The sequence below is a fragment of the Hemitrygon akajei genome, chromosome 18 (genome assembly GCF_048418815.1).
Source record: "Hemitrygon akajei chromosome 18, sHemAka1.3, whole genome shotgun sequence".
Classification (NCBI taxonomy): domain Eukaryota; kingdom Metazoa; phylum Chordata; class Chondrichthyes; order Myliobatiformes; family Dasyatidae; genus Hemitrygon; species Hemitrygon akajei.
Window position 1 is genome coordinate 67,379,019 of NC_133141.1, and position 24,108 is coordinate 67,403,126.

Sequence of the window (24,108 nt, forward strand, 5' to 3'; positions counted from 1 at the left end):
GGAGACCTGTGACTAGTGGTTTGCCGCAGGGATCGGTGCTGGGTCCTTTGCTGCTTGTTATCTCTATCAATGATCTGGATGATAAGGTGGTTAACTGGATTTGCAAATTTGCGGTAACACCAAGATTGGGGGTGTAGCGAACAGTGAGGAAGGCCATCATGGATCGCGGAGGGATCTGCATCAGCTGGAAAACGGGCTGAAAAAAATGGCAGATGGAATTTCATGCAGACAAATGCATGGTTTTGCACTTCAGTAAGTCCAACCAACTATTGATGTGTATTGTTTACAGGTAAATTAATCAAGGAATTTGGCCAAGCATTCAGCTTTACATCTCCTGTATCAACCCCAATCCTCAGAATTAGTAGAAAGAGAAATAGAGTATTAAAAGATACATTGGCTAAAGTATGTCAGGAAAATGGGATAAACTGGCCGGAGGCCCTTACTATGACTTTATATACCCGACAATTAAATTAATCCCATCCTAAGTGTTAATAGGACGACCAATGCCAGCCGGATTTCAACTTCCTTTAAAAATTGCCCGAACCTCTCTGGTCTGGACCAACAAGAAAACTATCAAAATTGTTAAATTCTTGGGTGAAGCCACAAGATTGAATTAGAGGTAATTGGCAGTTGCATTACCTCAGCCAGAAGGAGGAAATATTCATCCCTTTAAGCTGGGAGACTATGTGAATGTGAAAACTCTTGTTCTCCTAGGTAGAAGGACAAGAACTGCAGTGAAGGTGGAAGGGAAGCCTGACTGGATACATGGAACCAAGTGCAAGTTCTCTTCTCCTGAGGAAGAGATGATGAAAGTCTGACTCATGAAGGCTTTATTGTTGATATTCAGACTGTTGGGGTGTCTTCAATTGGGAAAAGCTTATAATACTTATCTAGGCTAAGATTACGAATATGCTAGTTGCACTAATATGTCCAGTTGTTGGGTGTGCATGCCCATACCCACCCATGCTGAGTTAGGAAGGACGGGAATCCCCCGGTTGTGATACCATTTGATAAAAAGGAAGATGAAGGAAATAAGGTGGTGCTGCAAAGTTTTGGGTTCTATTATGTGGGGATATGACTCTGCTATAAGTGGCCCCCCAATAGGCACCGTCGGGGGAGGGGGATGGACTGTTTGTGATCTGGGGAAGGAAGGCACTAGGATTACTATTTATATGGGTGGAATGTCTGGAATTGGGTTAACAAGGATATATGGAATTCTGCTTATTTCCCCTGTTACCTGAACACAACCCATCCAGCTAGATTTATGACATATAAAACAAAGGGTAGCAGCTGTTGGTGCAAGAAGGGAACCAGGAGGCAGGGAAGAGTGAGTGCGACACCAACAAAACTGATTGGACTACTAATGCTCCCACTACCAAGGCCCCTCCTCCCTTGCCAAATGATTCATTTGGATATGTGGAAGCTATGCATATCCCTGGTTGCCCACTGACAGGTATGGGTGCTGTTACCCAGGGTACGTAGTACCAATTATGTGAGTGAGAACTCAGCTAGAAGAGCATCCTCATAGAAGAGTGTGAAACAAATACGTAAAATAGAAGAATTCCATGACTATAATCCTCACGGAGCTTGGTGGCCAACGATAGTGCATTACAGACTGATACTGGTATTGATAGTAGTGAGCTTTAGATTTATGTGTGCCCTGATTCCCAAGTCCCAGCTGGACCCACAGGGATGTTTCCAAAGATGAAGTTGGAAGCCTTTGATCCTGAGTATGATGAAGACACTTGTTCAGACATGTGGCCTCTTGCCCCCTTATCTTCAGATGAGGAAGAGTACAGTTGATCTGGCGATCAAAAAGGAGAGGATGTGGAAGAAAATATTGCTTGAGGACTAAGGGTTGACAGAATCATGGGGATTGGGCAATAAAAAAGTAGAATGTGACTAACAACAGATCTTGTGGTTAATGAGGAACCATTAACCTTCTGCCTGGAAAGCATCACAACTAACAACTTGTTTCTGTGGTTAATGGGGAACTGACTGCATTTGTGGGGACCCTAGATATAATTTTGTGTAAGGTATGGGTACATCTGGGTATTTGCTGATACCTAACAGGGCTGAGCAGAAACTTGCGACCTCTGCAAACTGAACTGCACGTACTCTAATGTATAAAAGACAGTGTTTATCCTTGCTTAGACAGAGCCATAGACCTTTTAAGGGACAGCTATCTATGATCACATAATAAAGTAATTAAACCAAATACCGAGTTCTGAGTCTTTGTTAAAGTCTAATTGGCAACATTAATTTTCTCTGACAATTTGGGATAGTCTTGGTGCATGGTAGGTCATGTCTAACCAATCTTATGGAGTTTTTTGAGGATGTTAACAGGAAAGTTGATGAAGGCAAGGCAGGTGATGTTGGCTACAAGGTCCTACCTGGGAGGTTGGTAAAGAAGTTTCAGTCACTCAAGACAAGGTAGTAAATTAGATTAGATATTGGCTTTGTGGGAGAAGCTAGAAAGTGGTTCCAGATGGTTGCCTACCTGACTGGAGGCCTGTGACTAGTGCAGGGATTGGTGTGAAGTCGATTGTTGCTTGTCATCTGTATCAACGATATCAATGGTAATGTGGTTAAATGGATCAGCAAATTTGTGGATGACACCATGATGAGGGGTGTAGTGGACAGCAAGGAAGACTGTCAAAGCTTACAGAAGGATCTGGAACAGCCGGGAAAATTGGCTGAAAAAAAGGCAGAGGGCCTTTAATTCATACAAGTGCGAGGTGTTGCACTTCGGCAGGACCAACCATGGTAGGTCTTTACAGTGAATGGTAGGGTACCGAAGAGTGTGGTAGAACAAAGGGATCTGTGAATACAGGTCCATAATTCATTGAAAGTGATGTCACAGGTTTATAAATAAAGCTTTTGCACATTGGCCTTCACAGATCAAAGTATTGTTAAAGGAATTAGGATGTTATGTTGAAGTTGTATAAGATGTTTGTGAGACCCAGTTTGCAGTATTTTGTGCAGTTTTGGTTTTCTACCCTCTGGAAAGATGTAAATAAGATTGAAGGAGTACAGAGAAATGTTACAAGAATGTTGCTGAGACTGGAGAATCTGGGTCATCAAGAAAGATTGAATAGGTGAGAACTTCATTCCCCAGAACGTAGAAGATACAGAGCAGATTTGATAGAGGTATACGAAATTATGAGGATTATAGATAGGGTAAAGGGAAGCAGGCTTTTTGCACTGAAGTTGGGTGGGACTACAACTAGATTATGGATTAAGGATGAAAGGTGAAATGTTTACAGGGAACATGAGGGGAAATTTCTTCACTCAGAATGTTGTGAGAGTGTGGAATGAGCAGAAGTGGTGGATGCAATTGTGATTTCAACGTTTAAGAGAAGTTTGGCTTGGTACATGGATGGAAGAGATATGGAGGACTATGGTCAGGGTGCATGTTGATGGGACCAGACAGTTTAAATGGTTTGGCACAGACTAGATGGGCTAAAGGGCCTGTTTCTCTGCTGTAGATTTCCCTGATTTTTCAATAAGGAAACTTAAAAAAACATAAGGTGAGACGGTAAAATATGAAGCCAATAATATCCAAGAGGATATCAAAAGTTTTTTTCAGATATATAAAGAGTAAAAGAGAGGCAAGAGTGGATATTGGACCACTGGAAAATGATGCTGGAGAAGTAATAATGGGGTACAAAGAAATGGCGGACAAACTAAATGAGAATTTTGTGTCAGTCTTCAATGTGGAAGACACGAATGGTATGCCGGAAATTCAACAGTGTCAGGGAACAGAAGTGAGTGTAGGTGCTTGGGAAGCTGAAAGGTCTGAAGGTAGGTAAGTCACCTGGACCAGTGATCGGGATTCATTAGCAATTGCAAATTAAAATAAGGCAGTGGCAAGAGAAGCGTTCTTTGTTGGACTAGACAGTAATAGAGAGGGGATTTTGAGGCTTTAGGCAGTTTAAATGGTATAGCATGAATTCGATGGACCAATGGGCCTAAATCTGTGCTGTAGTTTTTTATGACTGTATCTCCCTAGTCCCATCGACCTGCACTTTCATCCATTTACCTATTGAAATTTCTCTTAAATGTTGAAATATTCTAGGTGTACCATGGAGAGCATTCTGACAGGCTGCATCACTGTCTGGTATGGAGGGGGGAGGTGCTAGTGCACAAGACCGAAAGAAGCTGCAGAGGTTCGTAAATTTAGTTGGCTCCATCCTGGGTACTAGCCTGCAAAGTATCCAGAACATCTTCAAGGAGTGGTGTCTCAGAAAGGCAGCGTGAATTACCCAGCACCCAGGGCATGCCCTTTTCTCAATGTTACCATCAGGTAGGAGGTACGAACACTGAAGGTACACACGTAGTGATTCAGGAACAGCTTCTTCCCCTCTGCCATCCGACTCCCAAATGAACATTGAACCCATGAACACTACCTCATTTTTAAAAAATATATATTATTCCTGTTTTTGTATGATACTTTTTAAATTCATTCACTCTACATATACTGTAACTTATTTATTTTTACTTTTCTTTTTTCTATATTATGTATTGCATGGAACTGCTGCTGCTGCTAAGTTAACAAATTTCACGACATGCCAATAGTAGCAAACCTGATTCTGAAATCAGCCCCACGTCCACCGCTTACACTGGTAGCTCATACCACTCTCACCACCTTGAGTGAAAAAATTCTGTTTAATGTTCCCCTTAATGTAATGAGCAATGATCTATAAGTATTTAATGATCTTTCAAGAATGACTAGATTTTGGAATTGTTCTGGAGGAATGGAAAATTTACAAATGTCACTCCATTCTTTATCAAGGGTGGGAGGCAGAAGAAAAGAAATTATAGGCCAGTTAGCCTGACTTCAGTGGTTGGGAAGATATTGGAGTCCATTATATGTCAACAATTTGAATGACGGAATTGATGGCTTTATATCCAAGTTTGCAGATGATCCAAGGAGAGGTGGATGGGCAGGTAGCATTGACCAAACAGAGTCTGCAGAAGGACTTGGACAGATTGGGGGAATAGGCAAAGAAGGAACAGATAGAATAGAGTACCGGGAAGTGTATGGTCATGTACTTTGGTAGAAGGAATAAAGGTGTAGTCTATTTTCTAAATGGGGAGAAAATTCAAAAATCAGAGGTGGAAAGGGACTTGGGGGTCCTGAGCAGGATTCCATAGGGGTTAACTTACAGGTCTAGTTGGTTGTAAGGAAGGTAAAACAATATTAGCGTTAATTTCCAGAGGACTAGAATATAAGAGCAAGGATGTGATACTGAAGCTTTGCAGTTTTGGTCAGACCACAGTTAGATAAGTATCCAAAACTGCTCAATACTCCAAGTAAAGATGTGCTGGCATTTGATAGATTCCAGAAAAGTTTCACAAGAATGATTCCATGAAAGAAAGGGTTAACGTATGAGGCTCTGGGTCTGTACTCACAGGAGTTTAGGAGAATGAGGGAGGATCACATTGAAACCTATAGAATATTGAAAGGCATTGATGGAGTGGATGTGAAGAGGATGTTTCCTGTTTCAGGTCTAGGACCAGATGGCACAGCCTCAGAATAGAGGCCGTCCATTTAGAACAGAGATGAGGAGGAATTTCTGAAACCAGAGGGTGGTGAATCTGTGGAATTAATTGCCATAGAAGATTGTGAAGGCTGTTGTCACATGAACAAAGTCACCGGAGAGAAGTACTGGTAGATATAATGGAGTCTCTTCATTCAACAAAATTAGGTAGAGCAGCATCAGATGGAGCCCCTTTGAGGAAGGTGGTCTATCTGACCCAATGTTACATGACATTTTTTGCTCTAAAGATCAAAGGAGAGTTCCATGTTTACAATGCATTATTTGAACTACACATAGACTTAACACCTCCCACTTCACACCCACACCACAGACATCTGAATGAATTTTAGTCAGCATTATCTGGTCTTCCAATTAACTGTGGTTTTCAGTTCTTAGGAACCCATTGTTCAGGGCTGCATTTTAGATTTAATCTACAGTTCCTATTTGCATCTGAAGACTGGTAGCTGAAGTCAGTTGCTGAAGCCATTTGCTAAACCCAAGAAACATTCTAAAAGTCCTTCCTCTTGATCCTCATGGACAAAAATAAATTTGTCCCAGGAAAGGCCAACTTTAAGGAGGATCAACTCAAATCGGGGAGAAAAAAGTCCTGCCTCAGAATTCCTCCCAATTACTCTACGTTCATCCACTGTACATCTACCCTAACATCCCTAATAGCTACTACAAGATGCTAAGCAGAGAATTTGAACAACAGTCTTTTAAAATGCAGCTTTGTCATTTGTATGCCTGTTGCATTCCCTGCTGGCCTAATGCAGTTTTGATCACATTCTGCATCTTTACCCTTTCATTCTCTGATAGCTAAAACTTTCTCTTTCCAGGGGCACCAGCCGGATAAATGTATTAGGGTTCGCATGCCCTCTGATTGATGAACAGAAGGGGTTGGGGTGGCCTCTATTTGAATGACTTCAAAGACCTCTCCCCGGTGGCACCCCTTCCAAACTATCCAGTCGATCGCTGGCCAACCACTGAAAGGGCCCAGCTCATTTGTATTGACTGCCCATTCAGGCTGGGGGTGACTGCTTTCAGATGCAATGTGCAATTTCTTCTCTTTCTCAGTCTGCCATGCCATCAAAGTTGTGGAACCTGATGTCCCTGCTGTAACTTGGATCCATTCCCATCTATTTTCCCCCAGTATCTTTTCTATTCTATGCTATACAACTAATTATCTACCTTCAGCAAACAACCTTCATTACACAGTACCATTAACATTGCACTTTAACATGCTAGTCACGGCTTTCTGTCATGCACTCTCGGTGTCCTCTGCCTTTGCGTTTGCTGTGGGTCTGCTTCTATCAACTGTGGTCAGGTCTGGTGCAGCTGGCTGGTGTTCATCACTTAGGTTTTCTGTAATTACACTGTTACTGGGTACAGCTGGTCTCCCACTCTGTGGGGGCAACAAGGTGGTGAGTCATACTGTTTAATCTGAGTCCAGTGTTTCCACTGGCTACCTCACTGAGTCTGCACACATACAAGTGCCATTTGCTAAAAGTACCATCTGTGGTCCTATCTATCTGGGAGAAAACCCTGCATTTTCAGGCAGCGCCCTCACCTTGACTTGATCACATGGCTGTGGAAGGACTGTCTCCTTTCCCTCCGGCTCTCTCTGAGCATCAATGTGCTGCTGTTGTTTTACTCATTCCTTCAACACTAAGCTGGTTATGAAGGTTTTTCACATACTGGGTCATTCTATCCCTGTAAATCCCAGGCTCAATGTAACCCGTAATTACCCCATAAGGGAGCTGCATTGCTCACCCCATCAATAATTCGTAGCAGTGAGACCCAGCGGGCAGTTTAGGGTTGCTTGCAATCTCATCAGGATTCCTGGTAATATATCAACCCATGTCTTTCCCATCTCAGTTATAACTTTGGCTCAGGCATTCTTGATTGATCAGTTCATCCTTTCTACCATTCCTGAGCCCTGAGAGTGGTCAGATATGTGGACTGACTTGTCTTTGGGGATGAAACTGTCTCTCACGCTGCCCTTCTGCTGCTGGTGGCTGCTCTCAGCCTCCCTGTATTCAGGAGCTCCACAACAGTATGGGGTATGTGTAGTACAACTGATTCGCTTACTTGCACTGCCCACTCTGCAGTCCATAAGGACTTTGGCAACTGTGGGGATGAATTACAGCGGACTGAAACGCTTGAGTGTATAGACATTAAGAAAGAGGATGTGCTGGAGCTTTTGAAAGGTATTAAGTTAGATAAGTCACTGTGACCAGAAGAGATATACTCCAGGTTATTGTGGGATATGAGGGAGAAGATTGCTGAGATTCTGGTGATGATCTTTGCATCAGCCCACACCACTGGGAACTGCTAGCAAAGTAATCCATGGACACCATCCTGGCTTCAGTTTCTGATGCTGGCTAAGTTGTGTACTTTGTTGGTTGTGCACACAGGCTGCCCCTGACGTCTATATTATTTCTCCCTTTCTGGAATCGATAACGGCGCCTGCCTCTCTGAGGATGTCTATTCCAAGGGTAGTCCCCTCGTTATTTGAACCGACCCAGAAATCTACAGGAAGCTGCAATCCCTCAATCACAAGTACTTGGGGCTGCCTTCTCACGGCCCTCATTGTATCATCTCCTGCACGGGTAATGTCAATCACCTCTCCCGTCGTGGGCAAGTGTAGATCAGTTATCGATACTGATGACCCCGTGTCCACTAATGTTTCGCATTGCAGCCCCATAATAAACCAACTGCGTACATCCATGGATGACCATTACTGACAATAGAGGCAGCCTCCAGCAGCTTGTCTGACTTCAACTCCATAATCTGGTCAGCAGTAAAATCAGAAAGAGAGGGCACTGCTGTGGACTCTGCCTACTTTGGTAAGTGAGTTTTACACTTTCCTCATTTTTCAGAGCACTGCCTCCAACCATGGCCTGAGAAACCACAATGCTAACAGATCATCTCCTTGACCCTTCCACATCTATTCCAACAGTTCTTTAGTATCTGCCCTGGCTGCTGGCACACAAAGCCAAGTCCTCTGGTGTCATGGTGGCTACATTTGCTACAGCCACTCTACAACTTTTCTTGCCCTTCCTCTGGTCTACCTCACTGGCCCATGCAACTATTGTGAGTAGGTTGATCCCACTGCTAACCCCAAATCTAAAATTTTGTGGTGGGCTGAGCAGCTTCAAAACGACTGGGTCATCCCTCCCTGGATTATCCAACCCTGAATACTCCTCATATGATCAATATTTACATCCTGCATAATCCATGGTTGTCTCACCAGCTCTTTAAATCACTGCCATTATCATTCCCCAATTACCCTCACCTCCCTCCCCCCAGTCGCTGCCTCACTTCCCCTTTAAAAAAGCGGCATCTCTTGCACCCAGGCCACACTGTCCTACATATTTCTCAGGCACTGTGCGTTTTCCCAACACGTGTATATCTTTAGGATGCATCTGGTAAATTTGAAACATTTCCTCAAACTTGCACCAGAATTCTGAATTTCCTTGTGAAGTGAGGGCAACTCTGACAAAATGCTGTTTCTCCCTGGGGTGAAAGGCTTATGAATGGCCATAATCAGGGTCAAGGGCTGGCTTTGGTCTTCAGGGTTCTCGACCTGATGTTGCCTGACCACAATAGGTGCCATCCTAACAGATATATCTGGGTAAAACTTCTCCCAGAAATATCTCCACACTAATTCCCACACTACAAAATATAAATAAAGGGTACCAGTTAAACATTACATACTTAAAACCATAGAGAATGTACTCTGCAATCTGCCACAGATGTGCATCTAAACTCATGAAGCCTGCTGTATTTCTTTGTATCAGTTACACCAAGACACACACACTTGAAAACGCGCAAGCTAAAATACAGTTCCCAGAATGAGTGTACACGCCCCCCACTGGCATCTCAAACCTTCAATAACTATCTTTCACGACTGGTGGCCCTGCCGCACCAAATTAACAAAGTTTAGTCTTACAGAAAGACACAGACACACCCCTTTTATCTACCAGTTCAGCTCTTTGTGCTTGTGATACCTAGTGATCCCATAGCCACCAACCTGAACAAGTCCAAGCATGAACGCTAATTTCAAAAACACTCACCCATTTAGACTGCTGAGATTGTTGGCTGTAAGATGGGTCGCAATAAGGTAAACCACTTCTGACACCCAATGCTGTCGTGTGAACAGAGTCACCGGAGAGAAGTACCAGTAGATATGATGCAGTCTCTCTATTTGACAAGAGATACAGCAAGCATGAGATGCAGGCCCTTTCAGAGGAAAATGGTCTGCCTAACCCAATGCTACATGAAATTTTACATGCTAAAGATCAAAGGAGAATTCCATATTTACAATGCATCTGATAAGGTATGTAAAAGGATTAACATGTTAGTTAAATAGCAGGCTGCTTCTCTGAAAGAAACTGCTCATGATCAACAGATGTACTAAATCACGCTGAGCCATATTTCTTCTCCGAGTTGGACAGTGGTTCAAGGTCTTTGTTTCTTTGTGCAGTCATGCGCAGAGATAAGACCACTCCAGCTTGTTTGTGTATGAGGCCATCATGCCTATTCTGTAATTTGTCTCTCGGTCCTGTCAAGCAATAGATAAATATGACTCCTGCTTGGTACGTGTGGGGGTATCTGAATGACTGTATCCATTTTTTAAGAGGAATTGTGAGTTAGTTGGCGAATCGGGCAGGAACAGTCAGAGACAGATTGTTCCTGTTTGAGCGACTAACTGAGTAAGCCCCGGGTGCTTTGAATAAAGAGCTTGCACTTATACGGTCTCTGAGTGACTTTACCCAGATTCGACTTCCACATATCCACGATGCTTTCTTTGAATTACACATAAACTTCACACCTCCCACTTCACACTCACACAAGAGACATCAAAATGAAGTTTAATCAGCATTGGCTGCTCTTCCAATTAACTGTGGTTCATAGTTCTTGGGAACCTGTTGTTCTGTGCTGCATTTTAATTTAATGTACATTCCATATTCGCATCTGAAAACTGGTAGCTGAAGTAGGTTGCTGAAATTATTTGCTATATGTGCTAACCCTAAAAAAAATGCTCTAACAGAGGCCAAGTCATTGAGTATATTTAAAACGGAGGATGGTAGGTCCTTGGTTTGTCAGGGTGTCAAAGGTTACAGTGAGAAGGTAGGAGAATGGGGTTGAGGGATAATTAATCAGCCATGCTGGAATGGCAAGCACAGCCCTGATGGGCCAAAAAGCCTCATGTTTTATGGCCTTATGGTATAATTAAAGAAGAAATTCGTGAAGCTGCATTGTGCTCAGTTTTGGTCTCTCTGCTATAGGAAAGATGCCATTAAGCTGGAAAGAGTGCAGAGGAGATTTACGAGACTGTTGCCAGGTCTCATGGGACTGAGTTATGGACAGAGATTGGGCAGGTTGGGACTTCTTGCCTTGGAGAATGAAGGGCACAGTCTTTTTCCCCAATGGTTGTGGAATCAGGAACCAGAGGGCATGGGTTTAAGGTTAAAGGGGAAAGATCTTATAGAGACTCAAAGGGAAAATTATTAACCCAGAGAGTGGTCCATATGTGAAACAAGCTGCCAGATGACATGGTTGAGGCAGGTACATAAATTAACAACATTTAAAAGGTACTTGGGCAGGTAGATGGATAGGGAAGTTTTAGAGGGATATGGGCCAAATCCAGGCAGATGGGACTGACTCAGATGGTGACCCCTCTGCTCCCTCCCCCTCCATTGCTCCCTACGCCCACATCATCCAAACCAGCTGGTAAAATCGGCTCAAGGATGATGATGTCATCAACAAATACAAACAAATTGAATTCCCCAACTGGCTCTGTGACATCGATGTCATCGAAAAAAATCCTTCCACACCAGTCTGTGATTGGCTCCAGTATGATAACATCATCTTCATTGACCAACCCCTTGGCTCTGATTAGTCCCAGGATTCACAACTCCATCAAGCTCTGCAGCAATGACTCCTGTGATTGGCTCCATAGCTTTGATGTAATCATGCAGCCTAACCAATTTCATCCATGATGGGCTCCTAGCCCGTCTTACTGGTGATTAACTCATCTTCTGTGACACAGCATCAGGATCCTCTCCAACTCTCACCTGTCACCTGAGGGTGGTCCTTCAGCAACAGAATCAGCCATTGGTTCCAGTGAACTGCCATCACCCATTGGCTCACCTGCAACATCATCATTGATTGTCTCCTATCCAATAACCCCACTATTGGTCCATATAAGGATAGCCACTTAATGACCTCATTGGTAGGTATGACATTGCACTCCAGCCCAACACCTTCATACCACAACACCAATGGGTTAATCACAATTCCAATTCAACAGCTCCAATTGGCCCATTGACTGACACCAGAATGTCAGCTTCATTGGCTTGTAGAGTAATACCAATATGGCCATTATAATTGGATCCTCCAATGAGTCAATGACACCACCAAATGGCTCAGGTAGCAATTCAACTAAGGCAGCTCAAATACAACAGCACCTCCTCCAATGACTCGAACACAGCACCACTCATTGGCTCATCCAGTGGGCCAGCCCTGACGGAGCCAATTAGCTGGCCCAATAACTTGGATCAGGCCGTGCTGATAAGCTTTTTGAATGATCAGTGGCTGACCAATCTTGGGGCAACTCCCAACGGTTCCACTAGTGACCCCGTCTCTTCAACCCATGGCCTCACCTCCTGTCCCACCCCTCCCCTCCTTTACACTCCTTCCCCCCACACCCCTCCACTAGTCTTGGCTGTCCTCAATGTCACTGCTTGTCCTCCAGTGTGAGGGAGGAGGCACATCCCTCCTCCCTCACACCCTAGCCTCCATCTCCCTGCCTCTAGGACCTCACTCCCCTTCCCCCTCTGGAATTGGCCCCATTCCCTACCCCAGGCAGGGGGCGAGCATCAAGTTGCCATGCCTGCAAGAAAATGAATCTTAAGAAAGTACGTATATGGTTAACATACTTGGATAATACATTTACTTTGAAACGTAATGTTTGTAAAGCATGTACTGATGAGAAACTGTCTCAATGAAGGTCTGAGAGTGGAAAACGAACCAGTGTTCAGCTCCACTGCTCTGTGCCAGACAAGAGCAGAGATAACAGCAGAGCAGCGATGGCGGGAGTTTCTGGGGCAATTCAGAAGGCACAGGATAGATACATCCCAAAGATAAAGAAGTATTCCAAAGGGTGCACAAGGCAAACACGGCTGACAAGGGAAGTGAGAGACAGCATAAAATTAAAAGGGAGGACATACAATATAGCAAAAATTAGTAGCAAATTGAAGGATTGGGAAGCTTTACAAACCAACAGAAGGCAACTCAAAATGCAATGAGAGAAAAGATGAACTATGAAGATAAGCTAGCCAATAACATAAAAGAGAATGCCAAAAGTTTATTCCCCCAGACATATAAAAAGTAAACTCAAGGGCAGAGTGGACATTGGAGTGCTGGAAAATGACACTGGAGTGTGGGCAAAAAGGAAAAAGTAAATAATGAACAAACTGCATGAATTTTGCCAGCAGGGGGCAGAAGTGAGTGTAGTTACTTAAACTAAGATGGGGCTTGGGAAACTGAAATGTCGAAAGTCACATGGACCAGATAGACAACACCTCAGGGTTCTGAATGAGGCAGCTGAACATCAGGGAGGCTTTAGCAGTGATTTTTCAAGAATCAGTAGATTCTCAAATGGTTCTGAAGTACCGGAACATTATCCCTCTGCTCTTAAGAAGGGATGGAGGTAAAAGACAGGAAACCATAGGTCAGTTAGCCTTTTTCAGTGGTTGGGAAGATGTTAAGAGTCCATTATTAAGTATGAGCTGCCAGGGTACTTGTGTCGGTCCTCACTATAAAATAGGCAGCGTGGTTTACTCAAGGGGAAATTTTACCTGACAACTCTGATGGACTCTTTTTTGAGCAAATAAAAGGCAGGATTGGTAAAGGTGATGTTGTTCACATGAAAATTTTCATGAAGCTTTTGACAAGATACCACAGATGAGGCTACTAAACAAGAGCCCATGGTTTTACAGGAAAGCTACTACAATGGATAGAAGATTAGCTGACTGGCAGGACGCAAAGTGGCAATAAAGGGGGCTTTTCTGGTTGAATACCCATGATTTGTGGTGTTCAGCAGGGGTTGGTATTGGGTCCACTACTTTTCATGTGATATGTTAATAATTTGGATGATGGAATTGATGGCTTTGTGGCCATTTTGCAGAGGATACAAAGATGGGTGGAGGGCCAAGTAGTGTTAAGGAAGCGTGGAGAATGGGCAAAGACGCGGCAGATGGAATATAGTGTAGGGAAGTCATGCACTTTGCTAGACAGAATAAAAGGCAGAGACTAGTTTCTAAATGGGGAGAAACTTCAAAACTCAGAGGCACAAAGGAACTTGGGAATCCTGGTGCAGGATTCCCAAACGTTTAACTTGAGTCAGTAGTAAGGAAAGCAAATGAAATGTTGCATTCATTTTGAGAGGACAAGAATTAAACAGGATGTAACACTGGGGCTTTATAAGGCATTGGTCAGAACTGATTTGGAGTATTGTGAGCAGTTTGGGGCCTGTTACCGAAGAAAGGATTTGCTGGCATTGGAAGCTTTGATAGCTCAAACTATACTCACTGAGTTTAGAAGAATGAGGAGGGAAATTTCACTGATACCTATTGAATATTTAAAGACCTCAATAGAGTGCATGTGGAGAGCACGTTTCCTATAGTAAGGAGTCTAGTAATAGATGGCTCAGCCTTAGAATAGAGGGACGTCCATTTAGAACAGAAATGTGAGGAAATTTCTTCAGCCAGGTGGTGGTGAATCGTGGAATTCATTACCGCATACAGCTGAGGGCAAGACTTTGGGTATAGATAAAGCAAAGCTTGATCAATTATTGATTCATGTGCATGAAAGGTTACAGGTAGAAGGAAGGAAAGTGGAATTTGAGAGGGAAAAATCAATCACCCAGGAACAAATGGTGCAGCAGACTCAATGACTGCTCCTATGTCTTATGGTATTATGGTAAGGTAGTGGGAGTGTGAAGCAGTCAGGAAGTAGGTGCGGGTGCAGGTAAGAGCAAGTCTCAGGGGAGGAGGTGGTGGAAATACAGCCAGGCTGCTCTCACCAGTACAGGTCCCCAAGCACCTCCCTCCTCGGTCGCTGCCAGAGCTCCGCTATGGGGTCCATGCCTCACCGCATAGCCAAGCTGCTCTCACTGCTACAGATCATTGGACCGCAAGCATCTCGCTCTTTGGTCACAGATGGAGCTGCATTGTGAGGCCTGTGCCTCGCCGCACCACCATTCGAAGCCAACTCGCACTCTTAATTGATTCCTGTCCTGAGCCCACTGCGCATGCGCATTGCTGCTGTACAGTTCAATACAGTTGCCAGAAACTGCGACATTCCCGGATGGATGGAGGTCTTTCCCTCAACCTCCTGTCTGTTCTCAGCAGGTCGGACAGTGCCTGTGCTGCCGCTGCACCGCCAACTTCCTTCACAGAATGGCAGCTTTGGAGAAGTTTTCCTGCTCTCTCCAGTGGGAGTTCTATGAGGCCTTCCCTCACACTTCCCCCTGACATTTCTGATTCAGATTTATTTCTCACATGGAGATCAAACTGTACAGTGAAATGCATTGTTTGTGTTAATAATCAATACACCCCATCCTCACCACATTCTACAGAGGATATATCGAGAGTATCCTGAGCAGCTGCATTACTGCCTGGTTTGGAAATTGCACCGTCTCAGATCGTAAGACCCTGCAGCCGATAGTGAGGTCAGCTGAAGGGATCATTGGGTCTCTCTTCCAACCATTACAGACATTTACACCACACGCTGCATTCGCAAAGTTAACAGCATTGTGAAGGACCCCATGCACCCCTCATACAAACTCTTCTTTCTCCTGCCATCTGGCAAAAGGTACCGAAGCATTCGGGCTCTCACGACCAGACTGTGTAACAGTTTCTTTACCCCAAGCCATTAGATTCCCCAATTCCCAGAGTCTAGTCTGACACTAACACACACACACACACACCTGAACACCACTCCACTCCCTTTGCAATTTTTGCTCATTTCTTTCTCAATTCCTGCTAAGACATTGTTTACATTTACATCATTTATTATTATATTGTAATTTTCCCTTTTCTGTGCCTATTGTCTTGTTTATTAATTATTGTACTGTCTAGCACTGTTATGTGCACTTTATGTAGTGCCGTGTAGGTCTGAAGTCTAATGCAGTTTTGTGTTGTTTCAGGTAGTCTAGTGTAGTTTTGTGTTGTTTCATGTAGCACCATGGTCCTGGAGGAACGTTGTTTCGTTTTTACTGTGTACTGTACCAGCAGTTATGGTTGAAATGACAATAAAAAGCAACTTGACTTCACTTGAAGAATATACTGAAGCATCCTGCAATTCTGGCACCAACACAGCATGCCAACCACGTTCAGCTTCAGGAGATTGATGGCTGCTTCGATGACAGGAACAGGGAAGACTAGGGTCTCTCCCATGGACTGAATCCAGCCGCTGACTCATATGCTCACCCTATCTGCGTTTGGTGTTTCCAGCGTAGAGACCACGGTGTGATCACCTAATGTAGTAGACTATATTGGAATTAAATTATGAACTACACACCAACTGGGGTATAATTACTTCACTAACTACAAAGTGTCATAGTTGTCAGTTTGTCATTTCTATTGACTTTTAACACCTGTACTGTGAATGGTGATTGATCATGCAAATAAGGCAGTTGAGCATTGTTTACCAAATGGTCAATTTCCAAAAACTGCTGGTCAATCCTGTATTAAAAAATGGATTCTTCTGTTCACTACTTCAGCTGGAAGGACAGTTCAAGCCCCTGGATTGGGATCGCAGGATGAGGCAAGAGTCATAGAGCACTGAAACAGGCCCTTCAGCCCATCCAGTCTGTGCCGACCTGTTTTTCTGCCTAGTCACATCTTTCCACATCCAGACCATAGCCATCCATAACCCTCTCATCAGTGTAACTGTCTAAACTTCTGATAAGTTTTGCAATTGATCCCACATCTACTTCCACTGGTAGCTCTTTCCACTTTCCTTTCACCAAGTGAAGAAATTCCCTCACATGTTCCACTTATATATTTCATTTTTCACCCTGAACCAATGATCTAGACCAGTGATCACCAACGGGGGTGGATTCTTGCGGGTGGAGGGGGTGATAAGCGGCACCCTAACTGGAGGCACAAGACCTGACTGACTTGGTAGAGCAGGCACTTCCAAAACACACAAAAGAAAAAAAAAATGGTTTATCAAAAATGAAAAAAATTATGAAGAGATTCTCTTTTGTAAAATGGTAAAAACAAATATCAATGGAGAATCAATCTATGACGAGCTCAAAATGTATATTGAGGACAGAAATATTCCAATTAGGCACTCAATTTCTTGTGCAACAGATTGGAGCGCTATATATTACATATCGCCATGCTGGTTTAGTGACATTTACAAAAAAAGAAATTCCAAGTCTGTTTTGCAATCTATTGTGTAATTCATCGTCGGCATCTCGTAGCCAAAAACCTCAGCTAGTGAATTTTTCCCCCCATGTATGACTCTTGTAATATCTGCAACCAACAAAGGTAAAGCTCATCCATTAAATAGCAGAATGTTTCACCAGTTTTGCCAAGATAGATTAAGAGATTGATACTTGCTTCTTCACACTGCAGTGCATTGGCTGTCAAAAGGCTGCTGCTTAAAATATTTCTTTGATCATCTTGACACAGTCATTGAATTTTTGCAAAGTCAACAAGAGCTTGGGAAACAAGATTGAACTTCTACATTGAGATGTGGCATACATAACCAATCTGTATCACAAAATTAACATTCTAAATATGAAACTGCAGGGTGAGAATTTCAATTTAATCCAGGCAGAAGATGCAGTGCCTACTTTTATTGAAAAATTGGAAACATACAAGCAAAACATTGGAGGAGAATGTTCTCACAGTTTCCCTGCATGGAAAGTTTGGCACTCCCTTTCACAGACAGTGATTTGCAAGAGTACTGCTTACACCTGCAATCACTGCAGAAGAATTTTAAGAATTGATTCAAGGATCTGAACAATCTGGAAATTCTGGACTGGGGAATTAACCCATTTCTTCGCAAGGTGGAAGAACAGGAAGAGAGCTTACAAGAAGAAATTATAGACATTCAGAATGATGAAGAAACAAATTTGTTTTTCATAACATTGGCTTTTGTGGTATGTGGCTACACAGACGTATAAAGTTTTGTGGTCTTTGGACTAGTATCAGACATGGTCCACAATTTGAGCTGTGAATTTGAGTCCTTTGCCAATGTTTGGCGGTGGGGGGGGGAGTCGAGTCAAGCTCACATCACTCAAAATCTAATGGCCTAGCTGAGAGGTCAAGGTAGTGAAAGGTCTCTTGATAAAAGCACAAGATGGATAAGAGGATTTACACAAAAGTCTAATGATTTACAGAAGCATGCCACTGCAGAATGCCCTTTCACCAGCCCAAATGCTGATGGGTTGACATATATACACTAACCTAATGCATGAAAACCTGTTGACACCTACAGGAGTACACAAGGTCAAAATGGTCAAAGTGAAAGGGAAAGAAAAACAGAAACTGTATCACAACAAGGCTGCGAAAAGCCTACCAGTTCTGAAGCTTGCAGATCAAATGCGAATCTGAGATCACAATTCTGGCAAATGGCCCATGCAAGGATATGCGCAAGATGAAGTAGCTCCACATTCCTGCCAGATCCAGACGGAGTGAGGGACACCTCTGAAAAGGAACTGCATGGATCTATGACCACAGGCTCTAACCCATAGCTTGACTCGTCACCTGTCAGTACACCAAAGGAGTCAGCATATATAAAAAAATGAACAGAGTTCTCAGAAAGACACATAGTATTTCAGCAAATGCAAGCAATACACCTGTGGAAACAAATAGCAGACCAAAAAGAACCATTAAACCATCTTAGAGACTGACTGAAAGATGTTGAGTGGAGGGGACTGTCGTTGCTCATTACAATTGAAGTTGAAATGTTGAACAACTGAAAATTTGAAAAAAGGAAAAGAGATCAGCTACAGAATGTTTGTAATCGTTGTTGGAAAGGGTTATTGTTCCTTGCAGGTTCATGAGGATATACTATTGTTTATTTTTCTCTCGGGGTGGGGGGGGAGGGGAAGAGATGGTTATTATGTATAACTTTGGAGGGGTGGAGCAAAGTTATGATGGCGCTAAATGGCGACTCCTTTGCTTGCATCTTTGGAAACAGCTTTATTTCTATCTTTGATATCTTTTTCCCTTTTCAAACTTCTTTTGAGGACCCTGACACTTTGGGGGAATGGGACCCCCTCTCAGGGCCTCACAACTGTCTGCTTTTTGATGTCCTAAAGATGTGGCCTGGAAGACTAGCGTACCTTGACGATGCCAGATTTTCATGGCTCTGGAGACAGGCTGATTCTAGGCCGGTGCGCCTGACTGAGGCGTCGTAGGAGAATACGGAACATCCGGAGCAGCGGGTTAGCTACCGTGGGTTGTGTCCAGAGACCCGAGCCTTTCTGGGGCTGACTCTCTGGACACAGAGCTCAGAAAAAGCAACACAACAGACTGATAACATCCCCAAAATGAAGACCTTGTGATACATTGCTCCCAACACTCTACGAACATTGCCAATATTAGATGACCAAATTTATGTTCTCTTACATTAACCCAATAACTATTACTAACTTTAATCTGCGTAGATGTAGATACTTCACCCATTTCTACCCGTAATGCTGAAATTGGGATCGACTTAATAGCACCACAACATAATCTCAATGACTGAGTTTGATCTTTCTCTAGGGGGCCTCGAGACCTCTGGTGAGGCTGACCCATAAGTAATACATCCACAATCAAAGGCAGATCAGATTAAAGCAATATACATTTAAGCGACCTGCTACTTGCATCCCAATCACACCTAAGGAACTTAAGCACATTTAAGGAAATTAGTTACACATCTCTAGAATTTTATTCACATGCACATTCCATATTAGCCTTATGTCCATCCACATACCGAGAAATTTATCACTGACTTGTTTAAGAGACTTACCGTACAAATTGAGATGAATTGTGGGTGCAATGTTCCTTTCAGGAAAAACAAATAACACGAGTCTTTGCAACGGAAAATTTAATCCCCCACTGATGTCCCCATTCCTCTACTTCATTACTAGCTGCTTGCATTTTCCTAACTATATAACTTATATTCCTACCTCTCTTCCACACTGCACCATCATCACCAAAAAAAGGCTGATATTTCTTCTTCTTCTGGCTTTTAATGGTGGTTGGCAGTCCAACTTCAAGGTGCGTTACCTCCACCAACTGGACTGGAGTGTTGTGTAGAGTTGGGAATTAAACCCCTACTAGTTCTTCATCCACTGAAAACTAAATTAACCCAAAAAGACCTATAGATTTTAAATAAAGACAATATTGTGAATTAAAGTCACTTCCATAACTTAAAAGTTTTTAAATGAAAATTGTCAACCCCCAAAGCTAGCAGTGCAACCTGAATTTTCTTTCTTTCAACCTTGTATGCGTCACATTGTCAAAAAATGTGTTTCATGATGATGACATCACTTAAGGCTGATTTATACTTGTGCGTACGGGCTACGTCGCAGCAGCTTGCGCCGGAACCCTGATTTTTACTTCTGCGTCGCTCTACGCCATAGCGAGCATGTGTTGGTGTGGGCCAAAATGTTAGTTGGCGCTGGGGTTTCTATGCCACTGTGTTGAGTTTCTTTGTGAGAAACATGGACGAGGAAATGCATTTCAAACATTTTCGCATGTTGGCAGGTAAATTTAACGATTTGGTTCATCTATTTCGCATCGGTGTACGCACAGCCTACAGACCTGGTGGAGAAAAAGCAACCAGAAATGCATAGGAAGAAATGCGATGTTACCAAGTGGACCAATCACAGTTGTTGCGGTCTGCATCGCCACGATGCGAGGAACTTTTCTGGAGAAGTGCACTTAGGGTACAGCGTAGGTACGGCGTAGGGTACGCGACACCTATGGCGTAGATGCGACGCACAAGTATAAATCAGCCTTTAGACACCCCAGAGTGATGTTTTCCAACAAGATACAAGGGATAATTAAGCATTAGATGCCCAATTCTAAGTCAAGTCAATATAATTCCTTCCCTTTTTGTCTTACCCACTTCTCACATCAATCCAACAGTTTTATGTATTCTGTAAAGGTGTCTCCCCTTATGTCTATTATCTCACAGGTCTTGCCATAATCCCCGAATTCTTATCTCCACCAATCCCTTGGCTTCCGATTTGCTCAGTGAAAGGTCTAAATCCACAGCTGAAATTTAACAGCTTTTTTAGCCAAACAATTAATCCACTCATTCCCCTCAACACCTCTATGTGCAGGGACCCATAAATAGAGGACACGTAGACCAATACTTTGAATATGAAATAAAGTTTGAAGAGCCTCCAGCAGTAAATCAGACCTACTGCTGGAACGACATGTTTTAAGACTAGTCAAAACTGAAAAAGGAGATGAACAAATTATAGCTTCGCAAGGACAGATTTCCTCCACCCACTGCAAGCCCAAAATGATGGCAGCCAGTTCTGCAGTATACACTGATAAATAGTTAGTAAGATGTTTCTATGTTACCTGTAATTCAGGCACAAAAACAGCCACACCAACGTTCCCAGTTAAATTACAGTATCTTTTGAACCAGCAGTAAAAATGGTTAACGTATCACAATAATGTTCCTTAACATATGGATGAACCAACAGATTAACAGGCATATTAGGATCCTTTGATTTAATTAAATCATGCAACCTAAAATCAACTAAAGCCACAGAGAAAACCTTGGTGGGGTTACCGAAAAAGCTACAGTGGTACAAATTACATAATCCAGCAAACCCATTTTCTTAGTGTGATAAGAACCCAGCCACCCAAAACTACAAACACTCTCGTCATGTTCCTAACATTCTTCCAACACACTTTTAACAGGGTGATCATTTCTCTGCCCCCCCCCCCCACTTAACACAGTATGTTAACAACTTCATCCTCTGCAACTGTAAGGGTAATTGTCCCATTTCAACCAGTAAAGCTCAAACAGAAGATGACCTTACTGCACCACAACAGTTTTAAATCCTGAGCTTGAATCACATCCAAACACTTTCAATTTGAAGACAAAGCTGATCCATAAATCACAGTCATGATCAAGTAATGAACTAACTAAACAAATATAGTCAACAGGGATTTTCGTGTAGCACCCAAGGATATTTAATGCCACTTTACCTTTGTCAATTATCTTACTGATATGGTGCTTCCATGTCAGCTTATTATCCAGCCACATGCCAAGAAATCTTACCACTGACCTTCTTCAAGAGTCTGACTATATAATTTCAAATTAACTATAGGTCTATTGATCCTCTCTGTAAAACATATAACTTGTGTTTTAGCTACTGAAAGCTAAAAACCCCAACTATTTGCCCACTATTCAACCTTATTAACCGCTAATTGTATCCTATATACAATTAAATTGTTTTTTTCCCTCTGATCCACAAAGCGCCATTATCTGCAAAAGTGATTTACCCACCTAATATCTACCTCAGAGAAAATATCATTAATCATAATATTAAATAATAAAGGGCTGCAAATACTGCCTTGTGGAGTCCCATTCTCTAGTTCATAGAAGCCCAAAAAGGCTTCAGTTGTAATGCCTTCTCACACTGTTTATCTTTACAAACGAGTAACACCTTACCTCCTCCTGAAGTACAAGCACAATTTGTATTCCCCATGGCTGATTTCAACTTCACTCCAACCCGTCCTGACCCGAATCCCCATTTCTTTTTCAGATCGTCCCCCTACATGAACCTACACTATTTCCCAACATCGCCACACCATTCACTGTCAGCACCACCAACCACGCTCCTCCAAACAAGCCAGGTCGAGCCCCCTGGTCACGCTGTCATTTCCAAAGACCCCGCTTGTTGTTTAAATCTCACGCTGACTTTCGCGATATCTCAATCCCACTGAATGGCTCCTTTTGCAGCCAGTCACCTCCACAGAAACGTCTGCCTGGGTCCCTGTCCCTCTCCATTGGCACCTTGTCGGCCCGTCACACCCCTGGGCACCAAGAGTTCTGTATAGGGACACACATTTTCTTTAATTGCAAAGCTGCACCCACTTGATCTCATGTCGGAAGGGAAGGGATAGGGGAGGTGGGAGGGAGGGGGAAAGGACGGAGCGAGGTGGGGGGGAGGAGGAGGGGTGGGGTGAGGTAGGGGGGAGGGATGGGGCAAGGTAGGGGGAGGGGGCAAGTTGGGGAGGGAGATGGCATGGCAGAGCTGGCAGGGAGGGAATGGTATGAGGTTGGAAAGGCATGGGGCAAGCTTGGAGGGGTGGGGATGGGAGGTTGGAGGGGCGAGGAACGGGGGAGGGAGAGTGAGGGTATGTGGGGTGATGGGTGGGAGAGAGGGACGGAATCCCAGAGGGGTGTGAGTGAAATAGGGTGATGGGAGGGAAAGTAGGCAGAGGATGGGGGTGCAGGAAACTTAGAAGCCCACCAATCTCTGTGATGTTATTGTTTAATGCAGAAGATCTCCCTCCCTTCTCTCTTTCCCATTTCTGCTCATTCCCTCCAAAAACCCATACAGGGTCGCTTGGAATTGCAGGTCACTTTGGAGGAGCCTCAAACTAAGCTGTGCCCATGTACTCAGTCCAATCCCGATCTTCGACTGGGCCTGGTGCCTGACCCCTCACTCCCCGTTCCATATCAAATGTAAACAACTCCCCTCCTCCTTCTCTTGAACCAATGATTTTTACCTGGACCCATAGGGACTTCTGGACTTTGTCGCAGGCCTGGCAGCAGTGGCCTTAGCTTGGTGCTCCCTCAGCAGCTTCCTTATTGCCTCCAGTGAAGTAGAAGTTGACCCAGTACTCAAGATTAGTGCGGGACTTCCAGACCAACTGGCTGTCTGCGACTGGGGTGGATGAGGAATTGGTTCCGCAGTTGGTTCAGGCTCTGCACCTGACAGTAAAATCCATTCGGGAGTGTGTGGCCGAGAGTTTTAATTATATCCCTGCTTGAGCCTTCTCCTCCATCAGGCCTGGGTTTCAGCCTCCCCTTTGCCCCTCATATCTGGCGTTGTCTTCCACCGGAGGGGAGGCACTGAGCATGGGTGTTCTCCTGGGCCTGGATGGGGATGAGCAGGCTTCTCATCCTCCTGCACAGTCATGGCAACCGGCCATCAGAGAGGAATCAGAAGATCATATTCGAGAGTGGAAGGATGTCAGAATGTTGAAAAAAATGTTTTCCAACTTCCTACACACACATTGTGCTCTCAGTGTTCCTGACCCAGGCACAAGGATTGGGGAACTGTGCACAGTCTTCCTGGAGTGCTGACCAGTGACTCTGGAGATGGGAATCGTTCTTCTCCAGCAGCCAGACGACAGGATGGTGGTGTCGGCACTGCAGACATGATGTCCAACTCTGAAAATCCAAGTGATTTATTCCCCTGCGGCTTCACCGCTGGAATGGTCACATTTGCAGCAGGACAGGGAACCTTGACTGCAAAGCAGACCTCTCCAGTGGCCAGCTGCTATGACCATGC

At 43.7% G+C, this 24,108-nt stretch overlaps 1 long non-coding RNA gene across 1 annotated transcript in view; it reads right to left on the reverse strand.

The window, feature by feature from the left end:
• Window positions 1–23,482, reverse strand: part of LOC140741621 (uncharacterized) — a 53,320-nt gene extending 29,838 nt beyond the window's left edge. Inside the window, exons 1-3 of the long non-coding RNA XR_012102100.1 lie at window positions 23,321–23,482; window positions 19,747–19,938; window positions 18,147–18,334 (exon numbers count right to left, since the gene is read on the reverse strand). This is a non-coding gene — a long non-coding RNA (uncharacterized lncRNA). The remainder of the gene's footprint in view (window positions 1–18,146; window positions 18,335–19,746; window positions 19,939–23,320) is intronic.
• Between the last annotated feature and the right edge of the window lie 626 nt (window positions 23,483–24,108).